Source organism: Mobula hypostoma, chromosome 4 (genome assembly GCF_963921235.1).
Source record: "Mobula hypostoma chromosome 4, sMobHyp1.1, whole genome shotgun sequence".
In the NCBI taxonomy this organism is placed as follows: Eukaryota; Metazoa; Chordata; class Chondrichthyes; order Myliobatiformes; family Myliobatidae; genus Mobula; species Mobula hypostoma.
This window is the reverse complement of record NC_086100.1, coordinates 129326143-129340971: the sequence shown is the minus strand read 5'-3', so window position 1 is coordinate 129340971 and position 14829 is coordinate 129326143.

Below are 14829 nucleotides of genomic sequence, written 5' to 3'. Positions count from 1 at the left end.
TGGCGTTGTTGTATAAAACCTGTCTGATCATTATGTATCAATGTGGGTAGAAACTCTTCTAATCGTTTGGCCATGATGGAGGTAAATAATCTGTAATCCACATTAAGAACAGATATTGATCTAAATGACCTCCATTCCATTTTATCCTTGCCTTCTTTCGGTATAGCTGAGATTATCACCTCCTTCCAGCTGGGTGGCATATGCGCCTTTTTTTAGAGCCCAGTTCAGTGTGGGGAGCAAAACAGGAATTAACTCATTTTTAAACTCTTTATACCACTCCGCGGTATATCCATCTGAACCTGGTGACTTGCTTAATTTAAGCCTACTAATTGCAGTTTTTAGTTCAGCTTCAGTTATGTCAGCTGTCATCGTTCCATTTTGTTCTTTGCTTAAAGTGGGTAACCCTAAAGGATTCAGGAAGGAGTCAATTTGGGTTGTGCTTCCCCCCGGAACTTTGGAATATAGAGTTTTGTAAAACACTTCAAAAGCTTCTTGAATTTCACAGCTTATTTTTTATCACTTTTGTTCTTGGATCCCTAATTCTATGAATTGTATTTTCTGCTATCTTTTTTTCCAGTTTCCACGCCAGTATTTTCATAGATTTAGATCCACTTTCATAGTGTCTCTGTTTCAGAAACATTAAATTTTTCCTTATTTCTTGTGTAGCCAAACTATTAATTTCATTACTAATTTTTAAAATGTCCTCTAATGTATCCTGTGCCAAACTCAATTTGTGTTTTTTTTAGTTCCTTCAGCTTATTTTGTAATTCCTCAAATGTTTTATTCCTTTTTTTCCTTATATGAAGATATTGTTATAATTTTCCCTCTTAAGACAGCCTTCAGGGTATCCCATAGAATAGGAGGTGAAACCTTTCCATTATCATTGAATTCTAAGTAAAGACCAATTTCTTTTTTTTTAGATTCTGAAGACACGCAGTCCTCTTTTATTGTCATTTAGTAATGCATGCATTAAGAAATGATAGAATATTTCCTCCGGTGTGATATCACAAAACACAGGACAGACCAAGACTGAAAAAACTAACAAAACCACATAATTATAACATATAGTTACAACAGTGCGACAATACCATAACTTGATGAAGAAGTCAATGAGCACAGTAAAAAGTTCAGAGTCTCTCAAATGTCCCACATCTCAGGCAGACGGGAGAAGGAAGAAAAACTCTCCCTGCCATGCCCGATCACAGTCCGACTCTGAGTCATTGGAAAACTTCGAGCCTCCGATCAGCTCTCCGACACCGAGTACTGAGCACCATCTCTGTCCGAGCGATTCGACCTCAATCTCAGTTTTTAATTTGTTCCTTAAAATAGGGATCATTGAGTAGACTTGAATTTAGTTTCCAAATAGTATTCTTTGGTTGTAGGTCAAAATCAACAGATAAATATATAGGTGCATGGTCACTTACATCTATTGTCCCAATTCCACAGGTGATTATTTTGTCTTTGTCTTTTCCAAATGTTATGAAATAGTCTATTCTTGTATATACGGAATGGGGGGCAGAATAATGAGTGTAATCCCTTCTGTTGGGGAAAAGGTCCTTCCATATATCAGTTAGACCCACATCCTCAAAAAGTGTGTTAACTTTCTTATGTAAAGACTTTGTTTCATAGGTTTTTCTATTGGAAGAGTCTAACTTTCGTTGTAATTGTAAATTTAAGTCTCCCCCACAAATCAAGAGACCTGTTTCCGTTACCATAATATTAGTAATTTTCTTGAAGAAACTATTATCAGTTTCTGGCAGTGTGTATATATTCAACAGAGTAACTGAATTTCTGTCTATATTGCCCCTTACCAGAATATATCTGCCCTCCTTATCTCCCATTTCGAATACTTCTTCAAAATTTAGTTTGCTTGAGATGAGAATAGCAACTCCCCTTCTATGTCCTGAATTATACGAGGAGAAAAACAAATTAGTGAAGCCCACTCTCTTTAGTTTTCCATGCTCATTATCACTTAAGTGAGTTTCCTGTAAATATACTGCATGGGCTTGTTCTTTCTTCATTTTTGATAGAATTTTACTGCGTTTGATTGGATTTAACAGCCCATTGACATTAAAAGAAACGAATTTTACTTCGTCCTTAGCCATGTGTATTTATCTGTCAGTATATCATTAAAATTAGCAGAATAAATTTAATCGTCCCTGAACAAATAAGAACCAAGAAACATGAATGGAAAAAAAGGTAAGGAAGGTGTGATTCCAAGGCTGAGGTCTCTAGTAGATGATCCTGGGTTCAGCTAGAGGAAACGTCTAGCCGTGCGGGATAGCCACTCCTACCTGTGAATTGAGGGCCCCTACTGCAGTACCCATAAAAGTAAGTAGAAAAAAATTAAAGTCCATTACACAGAAAAGACTTCTCTGTGTATTCCTCCCAAGTATATATTCTCATTTAGGTTGGAAAAAAGGAGTGAATGAATGAATGAATAAAAAATAAAATAATTGAGTAATATAAAATCGACATTGTAATATGTATTTCTTGAGATAAGTATAGCATCGTCTATTTTTGCTTCTGTTTAGCTTATCAGCACTTTTGAAATTAGTCAGACCTTATGGCTTTTCTGGAGGGCTGTCTTCTGAAAACTCGCAGTCTCTTCCTGATATCCTTCTCTCACCCTCCTCCCATCTCCTGCTTTCTCGATTCTCTCACTATTTCCCAAGCAGAGCGGGATAGCTGCCCTGCCAGGCTTTCCCTCGGTTTGATCACGCTGACGGGCAACCCTCTGTCCTTCATGTCGGCAATCACCTCTTCCACTGTCTGATACAGCTGCGTCCCGTCTTCATAAAACACTCGCAGTTTAGTAGGGTACGGAGTCTGGAAGCTAATCTTCCTTTGGTTCGCTTCAGAATATTCCTTACTTTTCTGCAGGACCACTGGGGGGCAATCTTGATCAAAATATATTAATTTCCCATTCAAAAATACCATCTTCTTTCCCCAGGCTTTCTGCAGAATCTCTGCTTTGATTTTGTATCGAAGGAATCTAATTACTATCGACCGTGGCTTATCTTCCCTGTCTCCAGAAGGCCTCGGGACGAGCGCGCGTTGTCTCTCTCAATGTCAAATTCCATAGTCAAGGGAATCTCCAGCGTGTCCCGTAGTAATTTTTCTACAATCTCCACCATAGATAACCCCTCCGCTCCTTCGGGAACATTATATATCCTGATATTCTTCCGTCCTGACCTTCCTTCTTGGTCGAGTAGTTTATTTTCTTGTTGATTTAACACTTTTATCATCTTATTTAGCATTGGTTCCACATTTTGAATGCGATCTTCCACCTTTTCAATTCGTGTCTCTGCCACTGCTATTTTTTTGATTAATGTTGGTGAGCTCTGACTTGATATCATTTAGTTGCTGTTTTATGTCTTTTTGGAATTCCCACATCTCTTCCAGAATTTTTACTAAATTTGCCGCTTCGCCTGAACGAAGACTAGCATCAGCCTCGCTACCACGCATTCGCGTAGGAGAGCCGCTCGTTGGAAACTCCTCGTCCATAGGCTCCGCAGTGATGCTTTTTTATCTCCATTCCTTTTCCCCATTCTTGCCCCCCTTACCAGTTCAGATATTTTCGAGAGATCTTGTATTTGGCGGATTAACGGGGCAAAATACAGGTGTCCCCCGCCATCCGAAGGTACAGCGTTCCTATGAAATGGTTCGTAAGCCGAAATGTCATAAAGCAAAGAAGCAATTACCATTTATTTATATGGGAAAATTTTGTGAGCGTTCCCAGACCCAAAAATAACCTACCAAATCATGCCAAGTAACACATAAAACCTAAAACAACAGTAACATATGGTAAAAACAGGAATGATATGCTAAATACACAGCCTATATAAAGTAGAAATACTTTTCCACAATCATTACTGAACTGTTCTTCGTAGAGAAAATCTCACGCAAGTGCTGTTGGCAAAAACACGGCGCAAGCGCTCTCCAGTAACCTTTAAGCTATGAAGCTGCCAAATCATACCAAATAACACATAAAAATACACAGCCTATATAAAGTAGAAACAATGTATGTACAGTGTAGTATCACTTACCGGAATTGGGAAGACAGCGTTGAGCACATTGATGGTGGTGTGTTAGTCTGAGTCGTCACAGGTTGGGTGGTGCAGTGGCCCCCACCCTCCAGGCTGCCAACGGATACATTGCCGCGAAGTACGCAGGGGTGCAGCGGTAACCGAAAGGCACACAGCACATCTTTAAGAAAAAAGCCGAAATAAACATGCTAATTAATTAGGTGCCGCCCGTCACATAATTGTCGGCCCAGATCAGAGACGACGCAATCAGAAATCAGCACTGATCTGGGCCGATAATTACGTGTCGGGCGGCACCTAATTAGCATGTTTATTTTGGCTTTTTTCTTAAAGATGTGCTGTGTGCCTCCCTGCTACTGCTGCATTCTCCACGAATCGGTACGGTATCTGTCCGCGGCCTGGGCGTTGGGATGGTGGGACACTGGGGTGTCACCTCGTTGTCTGTTTCCATTAGAGCAGGCAGCTCATCTTCTCCTATGACTGCCCGCCTCGATGTCGAAGGTCGAGGTTCGTTGTCTGCTGTGGCTGATGTGGAAGGCTTGCTTGACTGCTGAGCCTTGCACATTTTTCTATCACACAGTTCTTTGTAAGGGCTCAAACCATCTTGCAAATATCCCCTAAACCTACGTACCCTTTCAAAATTAAAGTCGTACTTTATCATTACTCATTCAGTTTAGATTGTTATCCTTTCCTCTTCCAATTGCATTTGCTCTTCATCTATCAGTTCTTGGTCATGGGATGCCAAAACATCTTCAACATCATCTTCGTCAACTTCCACAAGACAAACTCACTTTGTCCTTGCTTCGTTCACTACAATCGAAACGCTTAATTATGTTTAGTTTTACACTAAGTGTAACACCCTTACGAGCTCTTTCAGGCTTTTCCGACATCATAGAACTCATCTTGCTAATGGCTGCTCACAGGCACGTGTTTAAGCAATGCTGGCGAGAATGCAGTTCCAAATCCGGGGGAAGAGCAGCTGCTCAGGGCGCGCGCTGAATTTTTTTCATAACAGTGAAAACACCTTCTGAAAGTGAAAACAGGGTACTAATGTAGGTCCTTCGTAACAGCGAGGTTTCGTAAAGCAAACGTTCAAAAAGCAGGGGACACCTGTAAGTGTTTTTCCAAAGGAGGTATTATCTTAGGCTGCCATTCTGGACGATGATGTCACTGGAACCGCACCTTCTCCCTTATAATAGTAACTGCACCTGCTTCTCTTCCTTCACACACTAAATCTGGCACACTGCTGGTGTCCTCTACAGTGAAGACTGATGCAAAATACTCATTTAGTTCATCTGCCTGTTAGTATTTTCTAGCGGTCCTATATCTAATCTCATCTCTCTTTTATTTTTTACATACTTGAAAAAGCTTTAATATTATTTGCTAGCATACTTTCATATTTCACCTTTTCCCTTCTAATGATCCTTTTAGTTGCTCTCTGTAGGTTTTTAAAAACTTCCCAATCCTCTATCTTCCCACTAATTTTGCTTTGTTGTATGCCCTCTCTTTCGTTTTTACATTAGCTTTGACTTTCCTTGTCAGCCATGGTTGTACTATTTTGCCATTTGAGTATTTCTTCATTTTTGTAATACATCTATCCTGCATCTTTCCTCATTGTTCCCAGAAAGTAATACCATTGCTGCCCTGCTGACATCCCTGCCAGCAGCTGCTTCCAATTTACTTTAGCCAACTTCTCTCTCATACATGCTGTAATTTCCATTACGCCACTAAAATACTGCTATGTCAGACTTTACTTTCTCCCCACCAAATTTCAAGTTGAACTCAATCATATTGTGATCACTGGTTCCTGAGGGTTCTTTTACCTTAAGCTCCCTGATCGTCTCCGGTTCATTCCATGACATCCAATCCAGTATAGCTGATCCCCTAGTAGGCTCAACAACAAACTGCTTTAAAAAGCCATCTCTTAGGCATTCAACGAACTCATTCTCTTGAGATCCATTACCAGCCTGATTTTTCCAATTGACCCGCACATTAAAATCTCCCATGACTCACCTTTTCTATTCCCTGTTGTAAACTGTGGTCCACATCCCAGCCACTGTTGGGAGGCCTGTATATAAATGCCATCAGGGTCCTTTTACCCTTGCAGTTTCTTAACTCAACCTACAAGGATTCAACATCTTCCAATCATATGTCACATCTTTTATTGATTTGATGTCATTCTTTACCAGTAGAACCATGCCTCCCCCTCTGCCTACCTCCCTACGTAACCTTGGACATTTGGCTCCCAACTACAACCATCCTTCAGCCATGATTCAGTGATGGCCACAACTTCATACCTGGCAATCTGTAATATTGCAACAGTGATGTAGCTGGTGAGCTGCTGCCTCAGAGTTCAATCCTAACTTCCCATGTTGCCTGCATTAACTTTGTATTCTCTGTGACTGTCTGTGTTTGTTCCCACATCCACAAGGCATGTGTTGGTAAGTTAATTAGTTGCTGTATATTTCTCCAGTAATTTAGGTGGGTTACAGAAACCACAGATGTGCAGATAGGAATGTGGGGGGATATTCATGTAGGATTGGTTAAAATGGGTGCCCAGCAGTCTGCAAAGACTCAGTGGGACGAGGACCTGTGCCAATACTGTAGAGCTCAGTGACCTTAAAGACAAGTGAGGTGCATCATGTTCTTATTTGTTTACAAGCCAGATTTAATCCAATGTTCTTGAAAGCAATGCTCAAAAGAAAATTGGAAGAAAATATTAACTGGATTCTGAAAAGGGCAGAAAATAATTTCTCAAAGCAATAACCATATAAATATTTATATTATTTCATTCCTCTTGATTGATATTTATAGAATGCTCTCCATTTGCAGGGAAATTTACTGCTGACATTTACCACATTAAAAACATAAGTAGAAAAGAAAGCTTCATAAAACAAATGAAAAGTCCCGGGCTTAAAACTTGCACCTAAAAGAAAAGTGTTGAAAACTATCAGCAGCATCTTTCAAGATGGAGCAAAGTTAACATTTCCGGCCCATAACCATTAATTAGAACAGAAAAAGTAGGGAAATGAGCATATTTTAGGTTGCAGAGAGGAGCTGGGAGCGGAGAGAGAAAAAAAAAGAAAATTCTGTGATTGGGCAGAAACCAATATTGTCCACAATATTGAAAGAAGAGGCAAGGGGATACGTGTTTTGTCATTGACCTGTGGTATTAACTATATTTCCCTCTGCACAGATGCGGATTGTTTTCCCATCTGCTTTTTGAATAATACTTCCATAACTATTAAAGATTAAAGTCTGTCACGAGCCTTGTGGCCCACCATGTAATGGTTCTTATGCCAGTTTCTGTGGCGTGAAGCGACTGAGAGTACGAGACTCCACCCCCCGATAGGACACTAGTCTATCGTGAGGTTAACCCCCAGGATTTTTGCCGGTACCCATTCTCAGCTGGGTAGATTGAAGCACTGTGTGGTTAAGTGCCTTGCTCAAGGACACACATGCTGCCTCGGCCAAGGCTCAAACCCACAATCTTCAGATCGCTAGTCCAACGCCCTAACCACTTGGCCACACGCCACACTTCTATAACTATGGTCACCTATTATCTAACTTACTTTGAGTGTTAAACTAAAATTAATATTGAACAAATGGCATCAAGAAAAGATCCAATGGAAGCCATGAATGTAATAAATGGAAGAACCCTCATACAAGTTTGATTAGCTAAAAAAAAAGGGAGTCCTTTTCCTATCTAATTCCTCTTTTGGTTACACCCACAATGTCATTTTTTAAAACAATATCTTTCTCCCCAGTCATTGTTTGTCCAGATTCTGTGACAAATTATAACATTATATATTGCAAAGCTAGATGAATACAAGATGCTTTTGATAGTTGTATGGAAAGTAAAGAAGCAATAGCAGTAAATGTAATGGTGATTCTGAAGGTAAATGCCAGATGAATTAACAAAGACCTGGAAGGCACCGTTACTCTTTGCATTATATCTGGAACCATTAGCTCAATACATCAGGCAAAATGAAGATATCAGGGGAATTACTATTAAAGGGATAGAGCATATTACGCGGATGACATTTTGATCTATCTAGGGCAACCCACATACTCTTTACCTAAGTTGATGCAATCCTTTGAACAATATAGCCAATTATCAGGATACAAGATCCACATAGATAAAACCCAACTACTTTCATGTAACTATAGCCCACCAAGAGAAATTGAAAGTGGATATCCTTGGGCATGGCAAACAGAGTCCATCAAATATTTGAGCATCATTACGCCAAAAGATTTGGCAAAATTATCAGAATGTAATTATCAGCCTATATATAAAAAAAGTAAGGAAGATATAACAAGATGGAACCTAATTCCCTTTCTTGGTCTCAGTTCAAGGGTTGAATATACTGCCCAGACTACTATATCTTTCAGACCCTACCAACAGAGATTGACCAAAATCAATTCAATAAATGGAACAAGATGCTATCAAGATATATATGGCAAGGTAAAAGGCCTAGGGTTCATCTCAAAACTTTGCAATGAGCCAAGGAAAAGGAGGGACGGGGCCTACCTTCTTTTAGAGATTATTATTTTGCAGCACAGTTGAGAGCTGTGATACACTGGTGCAACCCATCATATGACGCTCAACGGGAAAACAATGGAAGAGAGGATACTTTCCATCCCCATACAGGCAATTTTGGCTGATAATAATCTACAAAGTTACATAAATAATACTGAAAACCCATGGGTAAAATGGGCTCTTAAAATACGGAAAACTATTATAAAAGAATACAAACTAGAGATAGACATTGCAATTCTTAAATGGTGTGCATATGACTTGGATTTTATGCCAAATAAACTGGATGTTAGATTTAAGGACTGGACAGATAAAGGAATAACAGCTATTTGGAATATAATGAAAGAAGGAACACTGTTCAGTTTTGAAATGCTCAAAGAGAAACACTTATTAGAAAAACAAGACTTTTACCGGTATTCACAGATGTGACAGTATGTTAATAGGATGGTTAAAAATGTAACCAAAGCAAGTGCATGTCTGATAGAGCTACTTAGAAAAGCATATAATTCAGACAACGGTAGTAGAATAATTTAGAGTATTTATAAGGGTTTGTCAAATCTTAAAACACATTCAACTTCATACATCAAAACAAAATGGGAGAAGGAAGGAGGGATAATAATATCTGAGGAAGACTGGACAATAATATGGAGGTATCAATGGAGGTGTACCAGCTCACAGAACTGGAGGGAGTTCAGATGGAAAAACTTGATAAGATATGTGATGGGGTCTTTAATTACCCCTATAAACTGTGTGTGTGTGTGTGTGTGTGTGTGTGTGTGTGTGTGAGAGTGAGTGAGAGAGAGAGAGAGAGAGAAAGATACAAAGACTGCTCACAGCATGTTTATACTTTCTGCAAGGACACTGGCAGCTTCCTAGTTCTTACAGAGAGATGGACAGCTGGTGTTCAGCACAGTGAGATAAATAGAAGGTCAACTGTTACATCTACAGACACATGGCTCGGACACGGAATGAGCTTTGTTATGCCCACAGAATGATGGGTTTTGGAGGACTGATCAGGTGGATCGATCAGTGGCTCTCGCAGTGAGAAAAGGGTATGACCGACGGGGAGTTATGCATGTCCACCCTCGCCTGGGTTGATAATTGCACCACAGAAGAACGGTCCCCTTTTTTGTGGTCACAATCGGTGACTTCTAAAGGATTTCGGAGGACAATGGGAAGATCGACAGCGTCAGCTCACCTAAAGACTCAAATCTCTCCCTCTCTCTCCATCACTACTCAACTCAATACCACGAATTGAACTGAACTTTACTCATCTTCGTAAGACTATCTATTTACCCCTAGACTCGAAGAAGCTTGGTTTTCATATATATTTCCACACTTACTTATATATAATCATTGCTAACCTGTTTTATATTACTGTAATGCGTAGTTACTAATAAATATCATTAGTTAATAGCAATACTGGACTCCAAAGTGTTTTCCATTTCTGCTGGATCTTTAAGCCATCATGGGGTACGTGACAGATATTTTATTACACCCTCTCAGAAATCCCATTCTGATAGTAACCCCACTGTTTGCTGGAGAAATTGTGGAAATCAAAATGCAAACCATTATCATATTTTCTGGGAACGCCCCGTTATCAAAGAATGGGATACATAATGCCCTACAAGACATCTTTAAATGTGAAATATCCTTAGAGAGTAAGATCATATATTTTGGGTATATACCTCAAGAATGGTTGAAAAGAGATAAATATTTAATGAATATACTGCTGGTGGCTGGTAAAAAGACCCTTATCAGGAAATGGTTATCACAGGAGAGCCTAACTTTAAATGTATGGATGGAAATTACAATGGACATTTACAAAATGGAGAAGATAACAGCATCTGTTAATCATAAGTTAGAACAATTTTATTCATACTGGAAAAAATGCTTTCACTACATAACACCTCATAGGCCTGATTTTATTCTCACAAGTCAATGAATATGTTGTAAAAAAAAATCACTCCCTACTCTGTACATAGTTTTCTTCTTTCGATTGTTCTTTCTTTCCTCTCCTTTTTAATAAGTGTATACCTCAGATAAATATTGTGAACATTTGTGACAAATATGAATATATGATATATATGTACAGTATCTGAAATACATCTTATGGAAATGTTTGATTATGAAATTCAATATCTGTGTGAGCTTATAGGTAATTTTTCAATGTTGTGAGAATGGCTGGGCAATCAAGTACAATTTCCTTAAAATTCTTATAGACAGAAATGCACTGTGAAGAGAATATGACTAGTTGCATCACTATCTGGTATGGAGAAGTCTATGCACAGGATTGGAAAAAGCTGCAGATAAATCTTGGTCCTGATTTCAGTTAAGGGCATCATATGTTTCTTCAGGCCTGTTGGCATAGTTATAACCAATCTCACATTGTAGACTCAGCCAGTTCCATCATGGGTAGTAGCCTCCCCACCATCCAGGACAGCATCAAAAGGCGATGCCTTCAGAAGGCAGCATCCATCATGAAAGAACCTTACCATCTAGGACATGGCCCCTTCTCATTACTATTCAATTCAATTCACTTTATGTTCCTTGAGGAACTTTGTTTGTGCAGTGGTAAGGACAACATCACAGAGCTTAATATACACAACACCACACTACATTTAGTTAAACACAATATAAAATACTCACAATATATAATAGATACTAAAAATCAATGCATGTGATTTAAAGTACAAATACACATAATAAACTGAATGTTTTTACTGTCAAGGGTGCTATGCATACTATATATTCAAGATTGGGTGTCAAAAAAGCGGATGGAGGAAGGCACAACACTGGTTAAGGCTCTTCTGGTGCTGATGGGCAGGGACCTGTAGCGGCATGCGGATGGCATGAGAGTGCAGTAACATGAGGAAGGAGGTACAGGAGCCTGAAGATGCAAATCATTGTTTTAGCAACAACTTCTTCCACTCTGCCATCAGATTTCTAAACTGTCCATGAACCCATGAACGCTTAGCTCTCTTTTTGCAATATTTATTTAGTTTTGAATATATTCTTATTGTAACATCGCATTTTTCATGTATTGCACTGTACTGCTGGTCTAAAACAACTAATTTTACAAAATATGTCAGTGATGCTAAACCGGATTCTGATTCTGAGAAACAAACATCTCACAGAGGCAATGTGTCTGGTAACTATTTTGAATTATATTTATGTACTTAATCCAATTCAAAAATAGTTATAAAACTTTCCATTTGGTTTTATAATTTCTCTACTAATGAATATTTATGATAGAAATTACCACTGTATCTTAATCAGAATCCCTGGAAAAAAGTGAGAAATGGAGTATTTTTGTTAAAAACCTTGATCGGATATTCCCATATGACTTATTCTTACTGCTCTAAACTTGCTCACAGAATGATGTGGTCCTAGACAGAGAGTAGAATGTAAAATTATTAAAATATTATATATGGTTATTTAAAAAAACACCATTTCCCATCAATCTCCTGATAAATTATTCTTTCACCCACTCAAAGGATCTCAAATCATGATCACATCCAAAATGTCGACAATTCCTTTGCACCCACCCGCCCCCCCCAGCCCCACAGATGCTGCTCAAATTGCTGAGTTCCTCCAGCAAATTGTCGGACAGAGAGGCTTTGTTAAAGTTTAAATTTATTTCCCCAATTAATCTATTCCTTGACACATACAAATTTAAAAAATATTGTGCTCTTCCTTTCAATTTTAATCAAGATTTGAATATTTCCCTTCACAAGTTCCTCCTGTGTATTCTGTCTTACAAAATTAAAAATAATACTGAATATATTGTCTAAGCCTCTAAAAAGGTCTTAAATTCAAATTATCATCATGTGTCAGTTACTGTCTACAGACAAGCTGTTAAATTTTTAATCAAAGTAAATTTCTGCAAATGCCCTTTCTGTGACACCAATCCCACAATCAACATTTCATCCAAGACACAGCTTTTATCCCACCATGACTCACCACAGATCAGCTCCCCACGCACAACTCTAGTGGAACCCCAGATTAATCCCATAAATCTGCACCATTTTAGTGCTGCTGCAGAAAACGTGATGTTTCTACAATGGACCAACATAGCAACAATGATACACACAGCTTTCCGCGATGTAGAGTGTGGCGCCAGTGTCTCTCTTATCACTGCTCCTGTTGTACACTAAAATGTTCAATGCCATGTGTTTGACACATGCATGCTCCTTGGCTTTCGCTGCAACATCTCAAAAATAACCTGTAGTTTTGCTTCGTTCTTTGCTCCATTTGGAGTTTCAACAACAACTTGTTTCCTTTTCCAGAAGGTTTCAAATTTCAATAGCTCCTGAATTCTGAAAATACCCTTCCAGGCCTTTCTCTCCATCAGTTTCCTCTAACCCTTCCATTCTCATCCCTTACCATGTTTTCACTATCCACTGATTGGTCCTCAGCTACCCATAATGAATTCTGAACCTGAGATGACATTTACCTCTTCTTCATCCGTCACCCACACTTCCATGCCCATTTTTTGACCAGAGGTTCTCAGCTATCTGCTGACCCTTTCTCTCATTTCAGAACTCCAATCCAACTGGACCCTATTACCCTCTCTAGACTTATTCACTACTAATTCCAACACCAGATTGACTAGTTCAGCTTTTCTTACTGTTCTTCTCACTCTAACCTAGCTCCCATCCCCCACCAAACTTGCAGCCCCCCACTTGCTAGGGATCGAGGCTAACATTATTGGCAAACATCTGTCTCACAGAAGCTGAATGTAAGCTCTCAGGTACATCTCTGAACCTCCCCAAGAGATTATAAACCTGCCATTAAATGTCAAATCATTATCTTACATGTTGTTCTTATTTCCTCAGCTGATGTTTCCTCCAGGCATAATGACCACTAATCATACCCAAGATACATAGGCAGGATATCTTAACAGACTTATTGATTTAGCCTGCTTTTGCCCCATGGTATTTTCTTCCATCTAACTTTTTTCTCCACTGAGAATCCCTTCCAACTTATGTTCAGCGCTTCTCCAATATCCATCCTCATCAACAGACGCCAATGCTTTGGTCCCAACAAGTTCTTCCTCATAACAGAAAAGAAAATAGAATGGATAGCATTGTGCCCTTCATTTGTCAGTTAATAACTTCCTTTTATCACTTTGGTGGAAGTGTATACTTACAATCGCATGCAAAAGTTTGGGCACCCCGGTCAATATTTCTGTTACTGTGAATAGTTAAGTGAGTAGAAGATGAACTGATCTCCAAAAGTCATAAAGTTAAAGATGAAATAATCTTTTCAACATTTTAAGCAAGATTAGTGTATTATTTTTGTTTTGTACAATTTTAGAGTGAAAAAAAAAGGAAAGGAGAACCATGCAAAAGTTTGGGCACCCCAAGAGATTTGAGCTCTGAGATAACTTTTACCAAGGTCTCAGACCTTAATTAGCTTGTTAGGACTATGGCTTGTTCACAGTCATCATTAGGAAAGGCCAGGTGATGCAAATTTCAAAGCTTTATAAATACCCTGACTCCTCAAACCCTGTCCCAACAATCAGCAGCCATGGGCTCCTCTAAGCAGCTGCCTAGCACTCTGAAAATCAAAATAAATGATGCCTACAAAGCAGAAGAAGGCTATAAGAAGATAGCAAAGCGTTTTCAAGTAGCCATTTCTTCAGTTTGTAATGTAATTAAGAAATGGCAGTTAACAAGAATGGTGGCAGTCAAGTTGAGGTCTGGAAGACCAAGAAAACTTTCCGAGAGAACTGCTCGTAGGATTGCTAGAAAGGCAAATCAAAACCCCCGTTTTACTGCAAAAGACCTTCAGGAAGATTTAGCAGACTCTGGAGTGGTGGTGCACTGTTCTACTGTGCAGCGACACCTGCACAAGTATGACTTTCATGGAAGAGCCATCAGAAGAAATCTTTCCTACGTCCTCACCACAAAATTCAGCGTCAGAAGTTTGCAAAGGAACAGCTAAACAAGCCTGATGCATTTTGGACACAAGACCTGTGGACTGATGAAGTTAGAATAGAACTTTTTGGCCACAATGAGCAAAGGTATGTTTGGATAAAAAAGGGTGCAGAATTTTATGAACTTTGGGCTCGTGTTGCAGCCAGTGGCACGGGGAACATTTCACTGGTAGAGGAAAGAATGAATTCAATTAAATACCAGCAGATTCTGGAAGCAAACATCACACCATCTGTAAAAAAGCTGAAGATGAAAAGAGGATGGCTTCTTCAACAGGATAATGATCCTAAACACACCTCAAAATCCA